Below are 14,469 nucleotides of genomic sequence, written 5' to 3'. Positions count from 1 at the left end.
TTTTTCCCAAAATTATCAAAGTATTCCCAACATATCAAAATACCAAAACTTAGAACAAAACTTATAAGATGGAGTAGGAAATCCCTACCTTGAAGAAAATAACCCGAATGGAGAAGACGGAGATGAAGACTCAAATTCCAAAGTGCTCCAAATCCTCTCTTTTTCAGATTAAAAGAAAGCTCTCGCGAAGCTCTACCTTTTTTTCAAAGGAACTAGGGTAGAAGACCCCAAGGAATAGATCAAATCTTAGAGAGAATGTGAGAGTAGAGAGAGAAACTCTCAAATAGCGGTTTTTAAAAGTTAAGAAAGAAAAAGTAGGTCAAAAAGTGATCCAAAAAGTGAAATCACGGACTGATGTAGTCGACTCTACGCTCGAGCGTGAAAAACCCCGCTCGAGCGTAAGACACAGACTCACGCTCGAGCGTGAAAAGAGCCGCTCGAGCGTCGATTGCACCCTTCCAGAAGTTTTGCAGGCGATGGTATCCGCTCGAGCGTAAAACTCTCCGCTCGAGCGGAGGGATAAAATCAAGAGATCACGCTCGAGCGTAAAAAAATATCGCTCGAGCGGACGGACTGCAGAGTAAAGTACTGGGAGATGGAAAACCACGCTCGAGCGTAAAAACTCCCGCTCGAGCGGAGAAGCAACAACGAAAAGCCCGCTCGAGCGTTAAAACTTCCGCTCGAGCGTGAAGGCAAAAACCTGGGCATCACCTTTTGGTTTCAAAGTGCAACTAACCTGTTTTAAACTTGCCCATCACAACCCAAGACTCAAACACAAAGAGTAAAGGCTAGAAGTGATAATGATACAAAACAAATCCACGAAACCAAGTCTAGAATACAGTATACAAAGGAAGGAAAAACCGGGATCGCTATAAAGAGGCACCATTAGAGCTACCCGGCTGGGGTTGGCCGGATGACCCCTCCGGTGTGGGAATTAGTGATTGGAGAAGGGAGTTGAGTATGGTTTTGCTTGGAATAGTTCAGTTCTATTCAGTTACCTTCAATGTGAAGTTCATGTAGCATATATATGTTGTTCCTTGCTTGCTTCTCAAGGTGGATTCATGGAGCTTGGATGTTGCCAGGTGTCATTTTGTCATTGCTCATGGTGGGGGACCACCTGTTAATTGCCAATAAATGCATATACTCATTGTAGTCATGCTGATAACAAACCACATTCCTTTGGCTCAACAACTTCTGTGATTCTAGGTGTAGGGGACCAGCTGAGGTGGCAACCTGCACATGCACACGTTCACAGCTTCCACGTTTCCTTGCGAGGTTTCCTCAGCTCGGTACCGATGTTCCTCAGCTCGGCATCATTATGCCTTGTCTTGGCCTTTCACAAGATCACTCATGGAGATGGGCTTGTCCATTCAGGTAACTTTGCATGGGCTTGGCCTATTTTCTGTTCGGCCCGTAGATTCAGTCTCGCAGCTCGACCCAGCCCAGCATCACGGCTGGACTGGCCTTTCCACTGCGGGTTGGACCCAAGTGCTTGAGGACTTGGGTGGACTGTTGGTCATGAAGTTGAGCTTAATTGGTTTGCCCATATACTCATCCAACCCACTTGGATTTGGACTTCAGTGGATTGGGCCGGCCCAAGGCTTGGACCCGACCCATTTCACGTTTAGCCCCTTCATTTGTTTTAAAAAAATTAGACGACAAATATAATTTTAAGAATAACTATTCATGTTTTGTAATATAACATAGAGCAACCAATGTTCAATTATCTTGATTTTTTGCATGAATATTGTATTCAACGAATCTTAGAAATATTCTAAAAACGGGACTTACGGTATACTCTATATATCTCTTAACTTCTCACATATTGAAATTCCAACATGAGAGAAATCCAACCATTTTTATTTGAGAAGTACTATGACTATCTTGTGTACATACATAACAATAAATAAGAAAACAAAATAAATAAATGAATATTCATGGATTACAGTAAATTTGGTTGACAATATTTTCTGATTTTGAATGTGTCATTGCAATAAGAAATTCATGCCTACTCACATTCATGACCAACCAAGAGATTGAAGAAGACGAAGAAGAAAACAAATCGACATAAGTTAGTAGTTGCCATCAATAGAATTTTTAATGATATTTTTAAATGGGACATAAGGTTTTTTTATAGGCAAAAGTTACAAATCCTAATTTGGTATATGCCTCTGTGTTGTCATTGCAATTTAATTTTAAGTATTGATATTGAGACTAAAAAATTATATTTATTTTTTAAATTTAATGATGTGTCACTCTATTAAAATATTTAAATCAAATATTTCTCTCATTTATTTTTTAATCATCAACTAATCATCAATTAATCATCTTGTTGACACGACCTAGAAAATGGGTTTAGAAAATGGATTTGTTTATATATCATTTTCCTTTAATTTTATAAGATATATAGACATTGCTATAATCAATTTCAATTAATTCTAATTATTTGTTTATTTGACTATAGGAACCCGATTAATTCTTTGTAACTGTAATTCCAAATATGAGAAGACTTAAAAGATAATAACAAAGGGTTGTTTTGGAAAGTTAGTTAAAAGTTGATTTTTTAATTTTTTTTTTTTTAAAAAAGTATAAAAATTATAAAGAAATAATGTGACTCAAAATAAATTAAAAGCTAAAATTTAGTTTTTAGCAAAGTTTCCAAATTGGCCCAAAATGCTATTCATAGATTAATGAAGTCCTTTCATATTTGAAATTAGAATAATACTATATGTACCAATTAATATACTAACTAATATATCAATTGATGATGTGACATAATTTAAGAAGTTTTTGATATTTGTAATTTATATAATGAGTGGGGTCAATAATAATGTCATAATTATTGTTGGTATACTAGTTAGTACACTAATTTGTGTATATAGTACCACCATTGAAATTATAGTTACAAATAATATCTTTTTTGAGAGAAAAATTTGGTCAGAACTCTCTCATAACAACATTTTCATGCATTAAGAATAAACATATAAATGGTGTCTTAAAAATGCCTTCACATAGTACTATTACCAAATTATTTTTACTAACTAATTTTATATTTTAAATTTTAAAATAATATACCTTTTGATTCAAATGTCAATTTTTAATAAAATTATTATTTTTATAATCATTTCGTCAAGACTATTAAACAAGATTCATATTAGCCATAATTTTTTTTTTATAAAAAAAATAGTAAAATTTTACTATTGAAACTAATGTCAACAATAAAAATTTTATTTTATTTGACAATAAAAAATTATTCTGATTCACAGTAAATTTTACTGTGAAATTTTAGCATTTAAGTAGTGACATACTATCATTATCATTAAATATAATAGTCACTATAACTGTTATTGCCTTAAATATAAATATTAAATAATTTTTTTTAAAACAATGAAAATTAATGTTAACAGTGTAAAATTTTTAATTAGAAAATAGAAACCCTTAAATTAAAATTTATTTTCCTCACAAACCATTCCTTAATTATCAACAATAATTCCGAATTTCGTACATTCACAACTTACCTTTTATTTTTAAGTTGACCCCAAAAATTTTAATTTATTAAGAAATATTCCGTTTGTGTAACACACAAATCTATAACATATATAAAAAGTAGGTAAGAATGGTATAATGCTGCTGCTTTTAGGTGTAATTCTGCTAGCCATCCAAACGGTGCACCATGTGCTCAAAAGAAAGCCTAGAATTGCAGAATGTTCAATTCTCTGAATCTCTGTTCTCCAGAGATGACGTGCCTCAAGTTGCTTCTTCTATGTAGGTAAGCAGGGGTGTTTCGGTGGGTACCAAATGGACAACCAACCCAAATGATCCAAGTCTTGATTTCAACTGATGGGTCTTTCTGTGGTCTCTCCTAAAACCTTCTTTGTTTGGCGCACCGCTTGTAGACGAATAATTGGAAGCTTGCACTACTGATTAACAAAAGAATACCCAGATGTCTGCATTTTGAGTTTGCATAACACCCTTTTGCACCTCAATCAAGTCGCACAACAGATGTTACCGTAATTGAGGCTTATCTGCAGAAAACAGAGAAGAGAAACAAACAAAGGTTTCTTCTCAATTATGTTCACCTGAGGTTTGGGTTCATGGTCCCCCTTCTTGGACATGTTTTCTTTGTAGTGTTTGCATTGTGATTTATAGATTGATTATAGGTTTATAGGCATTGAATACGCCTACAAGGTGTTTGTGAATATGTTTATAAGAGAACCTGCATGCTTACTTCTTTGGACATTAGCCATCTATGTTGGGTATACAAAAACAAAATTGGTGGATTTTTTAAAGACACTACAATATATTCAAAAACAAAGCATTGAAAAATTAAACCTTAAACCCAAAACCACCATCGATGGTCTCAGATGTCTCTTTTTGGGCAGTTACTAGATTTTACACAACCAAAAGTTCATAGTATGTTGCTAATGACAGGACTTCTTTGAAAATTTATGTAGCATGATATTGTTTGTACTTTAGCTTTTGTCCTCATTGTAAGGTATACAACCTTCCATTTTTCCTCACATGTTTAATGTTATGATGCAGTGGACTTTTCATCCTTTCATTTTCAAGAACAAAAAAATCTACACAGCTTTAATTTGGGGTGGGGTTATGGCATTTTATTTGTAAGTGCTTTTTTATATTTCATATGTTTTTTAAATTTCATTTTGTATATTAGAAATATTCTTTTATGACCCATAAATTAATTGGTGATTGAAATGTTTGGGGATTAGGACTTATAGTTTGAAATGTATGAGCATAGAAGTGGCAATAATTCTTAGGACTAACTCAAGAATGCATCACAAGTTAGTAATGTTATTTCTTCATTACATTTCTTTTCAACTTAAGTTATATACATTCTTCTTCATGTATTGCGGATACTAATATGATATTTGAATTATTATAGATGTCCTATAAATGTTGACTGTATCCATTTGTCTTCATCATTGATCACTTGAATGAATATGCTAACTTGGACGTGTCATTACAATCAGCGAAAATAATATTGTCATTGATTAATTACTAGAACACCTTTGTTTCAAATGTGACATGAAAGAGAATTGATTGAGATATTTTTAAAGATTTTGGTCGTTGTTCTTTACTACACTTAAATAAATAGTATTATTTAACTTAGGACATATTCACATTAACACATTTAACTTATTCATTGTTAGGTAGTCCTCTACCCCCATGCTCATGAAGGGTGGTGGTTGTATCTTGTGTACTGCAATAACTATTTTGCATTCATTTTGGCTTATTTCAGGTCTTATTTTGGTGATTTGAATCGTTCATTTCTAAAGTACATTGAGTAGTATATACCTAAAAAAATTAAGTTGACTGGATGTCATTAGCCTTTTCATCAAATAACATTTGAATTAAGTTTTATATTTAAAATCATACTTACCGTTCATTTTTTTTTTTAGATACAAATGTAATTTGATAAAAATATTTTTAATATCCAATCAATTTGATTTTTTGCAGGTATAATTTACTCAATATACTTTAAAAAGTAAACAATTCAAATTATCAAATTGAGACTCAGAATGAGTTCCATTTGACGAACAACGGTGACTTCTATGCGCAATGCAGAACTACCACATTGATTTATAGTTGTCTCTTAACAAGAATATTGGCTGTTAAAATTCAGGTCAAATGCAATAATTGAACCTTTGTGAACTAAGAGACATTAACAGAATAAATTAACATGAGATAAAAACAGAGAACTAATTTTCCATTCACTAGATTTTGGCCTCAGGTCTCAGATCCACCAATTTCACATTTTCCCCACACACAAACACAGAGAATTGGCCAAGGCTAAACTAAATTGTGGAAAAAAGACTTTATAACATAGAGTTTGGCTTGTTTCCAGACCCCCCCAAAAAAGGGGGGTAAGGCCTAAATTGATAATTTGTCAATTAGACAAACGAAACTTTGCAAAGAACTTCGGTTACTATATTTTGAATGTCATTGATATATGTATATATATATATATATATTAACAATACATTGATTAATATATAAAACTAGTTTCTACAAATCCTCATTGGTTCTACCCGAGCAAACAAAATAATAGAATCAATAGCCTTTTTATATCTTTCCCTAATTGGTTGTTATCAAATTTAATTAGAAAGAAATTACAAATTCCTGATGATGGACTCTAAAACCAAATCAACAATTAAAAAAAAAAAATGATGTGACATAGACCAAACTAATCTATCGCATTTGGACTAAGCAATCAAATAGAGCAAACCCCAATTGTAATGTATAGCATTCACCAAAAATCTGTATCTCTCAATAAGAATTATGTTCAACAAACAAGTTTTCCAATAAGTCATGACTTGGATTCAAATATTTGTTTTTATTTCCTTTCAATGTTACGATTCTTGTTATGAAGAAATAGTGAACAAGATTTGTTCAACATACCAAGGCATTGTTCATTTTCTTGCAATTCGTGGGAGTAGGCAACTGTTCATCAATTCTACCATTTATAGTTACAAAACGCACTACCGTGTGCAGAGAGGTTTGTTGGAATCTACTCCTCTTGGATGACCCTTTTTTAACTTCTTGTTCTTGATTGTTTTGAATTGGGATTTTAAATTCCTATTGTTGTTTTACTTCTCTCTATTCAGTTTATGAGTAATTATTGGAAGAAAGATTTATAGTATCTTACTATCGACTACATCCTACATTTTGGAATCATGTTCATTTTGTAAAATCGTAATGTAAATGTAATCTTCCTATGTTGAGATCACATTGTTTTCAACTAACTATTTGTGAATGTTTATTATAGAATGTTGTTTATCTAAGGAATTTGCTTTATTTTAATTTTTTAAGGAATTTGTATGTGTAGATGTCTGCTTCAGCAATGGTAGCAACAACTCTTTCGACATTACAAAATTGTTATAGATTGGGATAAGATGTCAACAGGTATGATTCCAATATAATTCCCTTTTGTTCTTTTCAGTTAGAGCATCCAACTTACAATTTTAAAGGAATTGTTATTCTGTGTTTGAATATAAATGTGAAAAATCTAGAAATCCCCTAGATATTGATTTGTGATTATGTAACAATTTAAACCAATAAATAGCAATTTCAATCAAACAATCAAAGACAAATCAACCCAACGATTTTACGTGAAAAAACCACAATGGGAGCTCCTCTAATTGTGATAAAAAAAACTACGAGCAAAGGCCACAAAACAATCTACTAAGAAGACATAAAGGAATTACACAAGTGTACTCTCAATTACCTAGCAAATCCATGCCCGAATCGAATCGACCTCTATGTGCCTCTTCCAGCCCTGTTTTCACCTCGGAATTGTCTTGCCTATGTTGAATCACATAACGCCGATGTCGAATCCATGACGATGAACCACTCCGGACCCGCCAAGGGGCACTGCCCCTCAACCCCGCCTGGGTGCTGCCCCGAACCCGCCAAGTGGCGTTGCTCCCTGGACCTTCGCGAGCTGACCGGGCAGCTCAATCCCTGACATAGTCAGTGAAGTAGCAAACATGATAAGATTAAGATCACAAACTCCTTTGCATAGACACAATTCGGGTTAGATTCACATCTAAAAGTCATAGCCTCACTGAAATAAAAGTTGAACAAAATTACAATTGAAAGAAGCTTTGTCAAACGAGATTGCCAAGAATAAAAACCTAACAATCTCCTTCTTTGGCAATGCATTGACAAAACACACTTAACAAATAAAATCCTAATCACCCCAACCCATTACAGCCAACAAAAACAAACTTCTTTCTCAAGGTCATGATCTGCAAAACAACTATTAGTGCCACAATCTCCAAAACAACTATTAGTGCCACAAGAGTATATGAAAAGCAATAGACATATGACAAGATTATCTTGAAGCATGAGATGAAAATATGAATAGATATAAATTGGAAATTTTAAGAACATGTAGCATTAAAACATGAAAACTAAGACACGTGCACCCGACACGTGGCATAAATGCATGAAATCTTAAGACACATGCACCCGACAATATTTCTCCCCCATTTTGTTACGAATTGACAAAGGAAGCTCAAACAACGAAAGCAAGATCAAAAACCACACAAGCAGGGATAAGATGATAGAAAAATTAATAACCTGCGAGAAGTAAGCAATAAACAAGTAGTGGAGAGCAACACACAAACCAACTAATGCCAAACTCCCTTATCAAACCAATCCAAGATGAACCAAACTCCCTTTCACTAAAAGCAACCACAAACATTGAAAACAGTGAATAAGAAGAAAAAGACAAAAATCAAAATATGGTGAAGCAAGTAATGAATTTCATATTTGTACCTTAAAAACACGCAAAATTATCCAAGAAACACAATTACTTGAAAACACAATATGCACAGCCTGTAGAAGACTCCTCATGAAAGAAAGTAATGCATTATGTGAAAAGTATGTTAAAATTGATGTATTATTGATTGATGTATTGATATCTGATTGTTGTGCAGTTGATATTACAAGGCTTCCTATTATATAGGAGAGGATTTGGGAGTAGGTGAGTGTGTGTGGTAGGTGTAGGAAAGTAGGTGAAGTAGGTGAGTGTGTGTGGTAGTGGAGGTGGTAGGTGGAGTGGGTTATGGTAAATTCTAACAGCCCCCCGCAAACTCAAGGAGGATAGAAACTAACCAACTTGAGTTTGAAGAGAGGAACAAAACAAGAAAATACATAAAAATAAAAAAGGATAGGAGACATTGGATGGTCGTGTCAGACCATTGGTGAAGACACTGTATGGTGGTGTCATAACGTTGTAGAGGACACTGTATGGGGGTGTCATAACGTTGTAGAGGACACTCGATGGTGGTGTAAGACCGATGTAAAAGACAGTTTATGGGGTCATGTCGGACCGTTGTAGTAGACAATGTTGTGACAGTTGTTGTGACAGTTTACGGAGTCTTGCTGGACCCTTGTAGAAACTAACCGGAATCAATGTCGGGACAGTTTACAGAGTCTTGTCGGACCCTTGGAAAAACTAACCGGAATCTATGTCGGGACAGTTTACAGAGTCTTGTCGGACCCTTGGAGAAACTAACCGGAATCTATGTCGGGACAGTTTACAGAGTCTTGTCGGACCCTTGTAGAAACTAACTGGAATCTATGTCGGGACAGTTTACAGAGTCTTGTCGGACCCTTGTAAAAGTGGCACCCTCAAAAGGTGTGCCCAATTTTGGCAAAAGGCGTGCCATCAAAAGGCGTGCCCAATTCATCAAAAGGTGTGTCGGACATGATGGCGAGGCACGTGGGCGCCTTGGCTTGCGTGCCCGTTTGTCGGCTGGTGGTAAGAGGCGCGCGATGCGCGTGGCTACCTCGGCTATAAGACAGAGGCTGAGGCTGAGGCTGAGGCAAAAAACCTGCGAGAGATATTCTGAGAGAGATTTCTGAGAGAGATTCTGTAACACTCTGTTTTCTGAGAGAGAAGTCTGAGAGAGATACTGTGTAACACTCTGGTGCCTAGAAAATGGCTTCATCGTCTTCCCGCGGGCTGCTCACCCTCTTTCCCGACCTCAACGAGTCAACGAGAGAGAGAACTGGTGCGGTGGCACTGGAAACTCAACCAAGCGCCCCGGAGTTTGCTCCGTTGAACTTTCCGATGCGGTCGGTGGAGCAAAGAATGGCAGTGCAGTCAGATGTGGAGGCCAATCAGTATACTTTGAAGGCATGTGTGGAAAGCATGACGGCGGTCACAAATTTGTCAAACCGGCTGCAGAGTAGGACAAATGAGGTGCAGCATGTAAACGCCCAACTGGCTCTGCTCCAACGCATGTATAAGGATGCGCGAGCAGAGATAAGTGTGCTAAAGGCGGAAAACAAGGAGCTGAAGCGGAAGGCCACCGTGATGTTCCGATTTGGAGGTCCGCCATATGCTGCAGTGGAGGAGCATGGTGGAGTGATCGTGCCCAGTGGAGTGGGAAATACGGAGACAACACCGTCAAGGGCCGCCCGGGACGGAGGCAAGAAGAAGAGACCGGCGGCAGAGTAGAGAAGAAAAATCCCACTGTGCCGATTTGTGTTGGTTTGGTTTTGTTTTTGTTTGGTTTTGTTTTTGTTGTGTTGTTTTTTTTTTTTTTTTTGGTGTAAAATGGTGATCGGGGTGAGTCCCGACATGAATAAAATAAGTTGGTGTGCAGTTCGTCTTCTTCCTCTGTTTGTTTGGTTTTTTTTTTTTGTTTTTTTTTTTTGAATGAAAAAAATAAATAAATAAATAAAATAAAAGAAAGAAAGTGGAGTGCAAAAGGGGGACACTGCCAGTGGAAAACATGTGCTTCCGGGTGAGGTCGGCAGGTTTTTTTTTTTTTTTTTTTTTAATGACGAAAAATAAAATAAGATAAAGAAAAGGAAAGGGGGGTGTGGATGAGTGGGGATAAGAGTTGAAAATGAGTACAAAAAATAAAATAAAAAAAGAAAAGGAAAGTGGGAATCAAAACGGTGGGCTGGAAAGTGAGAGAGTAATAAAATATGAGAGAGAAAGAGATGGAGTCGGTGCCCCCCATGTGCTGGTTGTGTGGTGTGTGCCGTGTGTGTGCTGCTGCCCCTTCCTTCTCATGCACACAGGTTGCTTTAGCTGAAGGAAAAGCTCTCCTCCCTCTCACCCGTTGGCCCCTAGAGAGAGAGAGAGAGAGAGATGCGAACATTAGGCAAGTGGATAGTCAACACCAAGCATAGGAGGAACTCAACGCGGCAGCAGCCATGCCTGAAGCAAACACCGACAGGAGGAAGAAATAGAGCGAGGAGGATCTCGCAGAGGATCTCGCATCTAGTTGGAGAAGTCTAGGAGGTCGTCGATGGGAAAACACTCCGACGCCGACAGTCCGTACCCATCCATCTCCGGCAATATATATATATAGAGAGAGAATGGTGGGTTTGAAGTGGGGGTCGCTAGGACGCAGCTCTCTAACTAGCTAGGTGGTGTTAGAGAGAGAGAGAGAGATATATATTGGTAATCGAAGTGGGTTTGGTTGCGTTGTAGGTTTCGATCATCATGACGGCTTCAATGAATCCTTGAGGAGGCTGGAATGGAGAGCCATACACACACAGCATATATGTATTATCAGACACCGAGGGAGAGAGTGGTTTGCATCCGGAGAGAGAGATAGTGCAGTGGTGTTGCTGAGGGAGCTTCGGCCGAGAGGGAGAGCTGGGTATATTGGGGAGACTGTGTTGGATGGAAGTAAGCTTGGAAGTGAGCCATACTCTGTGGAGGTGTTGAAAAAAAAAAAAAACTCCAGCGGGCAGCGAAGGCAAGGTTGCCGGCCGGCTGCCCGCCGGAAAAAGGAGTATAGGCTTAAATCTTATAGCTCTGATACCATGTTAAAATTGATGTATTATTGATTGATGTATTGATATCTGATTGTTGTGCAGTTGATATTACAAGGCTTCCTATTATATAGGAGAGGATTTGGGAGTAGGTGAGTGTGTGTGGTAGGTGTAGGAAAGTAGGTGAAGTAGGTGAGTGTGTGTGGTAGTGGAGGTGGTAGGTGGAGTGGGTTATGGTAAATTCTAACAAAGTATAGATCTCATGATAAAAGTGTGTGTGTGACTCTTGGAGTTCGACAAACACAAGATTCAAATCTTAATAGTGATCTGATAGCTGAACCTCCAGCAAGAGAATCTAAGCACAACTAAGGAAAGTCAAACCACTAGGAATCAAGGGGTATTTGGTATTTGGCGAGTAAAAGCAGAGGCTCCCCCTCAATCAATGAATCTTTTTTTCTTTCTTTCTTTTGCACATTTTTTTTTTCTTTATTTTGCACATTTTTTACTTTTTTTTTTCTTGTGCACATTTTTTTTTCTTTTTTTTGCACACTCATTAGCGGCTGGCTGACACGCTCAAGAGTATGAAGACTGAATCAGAGAACCATGGATACAATAAGGATAGCCTGGTTGGTGACTCTGAGGTAGCCTTTTTCTTATGCCTTAATTATAAAGAACTAAGGGGAAAGCTGTAGAGATGCAAAAAGATAGAAGGTGGTTAAGAGACTCAATATCACCCATGATATGCTAGTATGGGTTAATTCCTCTAGAAAAGCAAAAGATACAATGCCAGAAGTCCATAGAGAAAAATGATCACTAAGGCGGAAGACTCCAATATTTGCTAATTCAAGAGTGTATACAGAATGAGACATACTAACCAAAGTACACACACTCCAGAATGAGTAATGACCATAGAAAGCACACACATATTAACATATAATGGATATTCTCATCAATTCCAATTTGTACCAATGACTTTTCAAAAATTTCAAGCTTGCAAAATCATACTAAGAAAATCTTTTTGGATTTTTTTTAATTATTTTTTTAAAACAAAACAAGGTAGAAAACGAACAGGCACTCATTAAATGACTCAAAAAGAAAAAACGCACAGAAACCTAAAAACTAAAACGAATAAATGAATTAACACAAGTCATTTTTTCTCACCTAAACTACTTTAGTATAAACAAAATTGTGAGAATTACGGTTCTTGGGCGGTGTCTTGACGTTGTGGTTCCCTTCAACTTCATTGGGAACCTGTCTTGACTTGGTGTCCAACTTCTTATTCCTAGGTCTAGATAAACAAAACCTCTATTCATGCTTGGTCTCAAGCAAATCAAAATAACAAGGTCTAATATGACCCTTAGCCTCATTACCACCAATAAAGTGGCTCCTATCCCACGAGATATTGGAATTTCTTCCATCTCTATGTGACATTCTCCCATGTAGCTTATAATAATAAGGGCAAATATAACCATACATACCACAATGATGACAAATTAAAACAGGGTGTACTTTCTTTTCTTTGACCTTACTAACTCTAGGAAGATTGGGAAGTCTTTCCTGTAATAACCCGATTCTCGTATATGATTCTGGTATCTTTTCAGTCCTCTATCCTGTGCTTTTGAATGCTTATTGTGAAATTTTAGGTGAAATTACGTTGAATTAAGTGAAACTTGGAAATATAGATTCCTATCTGTTGAATAAGAAAATTATCTGTCGCACTTAAACTGTTTGAATCCGAAATTGGAAGCTTTAGAGACTTAATTATCTGAAATTGATTTTATATATGTGATCAGCATAATTTTTAAGTAATATTAAGCATGTTTACGAAATTTCAATTTTGGGATGATTAAACGATTAAAATTTTGTCCTTATTCACATTTTATATAAGTGTTCATGTTTCTTGAATATTGACTTAGACCCATTTCAAGACAAATTCGTGAGAGAGAGAAATTAGGGAAGAATAGGGCTTGAAAGGAAGTTTCTCAAGAGGAAAGTTAAGAAACCTTGTGAGGGTTGTAGAATTTGAACTCAAGGTATGTTAAATCTACTCTATACAAGCTCTCTCTTGATCATGTGTGAAATTCCCGTTTCTATTTGTGAGGAAGCGTTTATTAGGTTCATATTTATACACTTATGGTTGTAATTGAGTAGTGAGTGTGATTCATGTTTGATTACAAAGGGGCTTCTCATCAATTAGTTGTTTTGAAACTAATTCAGGTGTTGTAAGAAATTTATACTTCAAGCTTTGGTTGTTATGCCAACCCCATGAATTTATATTTATGAATTGTGTTATGTTTTATGGATGCAAAAAACTTAGATTAAAGGATGGAATTCGGCAAGGTTATGACTTGATGAAGCGTTTAATCATGTATAGTTTGTGATGCTCAAGTTCCAATTCATGCTATGGTGATGTTGGGTCAATGAATTGCATTAATTTCATCTTAGATTGCATGTAAATTGGCTTGATGTTGTTGAAATTTGGGTTAGAATCGAGCTGCCTCAAAACAGGGGTCACCACTGCACGTGCGGACAAGAGGAGGAAAATTGATTTAGGGTACTGCAGTTTGGCCGCTCGAGCGGTAGAGGGGGACCGCACGTGCGGTACATGTCCGCACGAGCGGAGGGTTTGGCCGCACGTGCGGCCCAGGTCGAAAACCTCATTCACTCCGTTTTGTGTGCCTAACCCTCAGCTCTTTTTGGAATTTGTGTTTGATGTCTTTTTGATGGTTGTAAATGCAATTGAAATGTAATGACGTAAGAAATAGTTTAAAAGGAAAAAGGAACTAATGTGTGTTATATATGTGTGTAGGACACACCACAGGAGGAACCATCGCCCCGCAACAACACTGTGAGTAATAGTACAAGAATCGCACAATTGATTACCATTAATAATTCTTTTGTTTAACGTTCTGTTCTTCACTAGTAGTTATGTTAATCATATGTTGGGAATCAGTGGCAACATTGAAAGATTTTGGTGTGCATTGGTATGACTCTGAACCTCCTCTGTATTTTGGTTATGACTAATGGTTGTTGGTAATGTACCATCCTAAGAATTACCTATGATTCCGTATCAAAATTTCATACAAAGTATTAAAACGGTGAAGTCAGTTAATAAAAAGGAACTGGGTATCAACGACATTGTTATGTGACTCTTGTTGTGATATGAATTGTTCTGACCTATTGCTGTATTGGTACCTTTACCTT

At 36.6% G+C, this 14,469-nt stretch overlaps 1 long non-coding RNA gene across 1 annotated transcript; it reads left to right on the top strand.

The window, feature by feature from the left end:
* The first annotated feature begins 3,739 nt into the window (after positions 1-3,739).
* Positions 3,740-14,189, top strand: LOC114293422 (uncharacterized). The gene is made up of 4 exons (XR_014338982.1): positions 3,740-4,084; positions 4,543-4,622; positions 6,848-6,924; positions 14,075-14,189. It is a non-coding gene; the product is annotated as an uncharacterized LOC114293422 (long non-coding RNA).
* Positions 14,190-14,469: the final 280 nt, after the last annotated feature.

The sequence above is a fragment of the Camellia sinensis genome, chromosome 8 (genome assembly GCF_055761805.1).
Source record: "Camellia sinensis isolate YWXY chromosome 8, ASM5576180v1, whole genome shotgun sequence".
NCBI lineage: Eukaryota > Viridiplantae > Streptophyta > Magnoliopsida > Ericales > Theaceae > Camellia > Camellia sinensis.
This window is presented reverse-complemented; position numbering and strand designations above follow the sequence as displayed.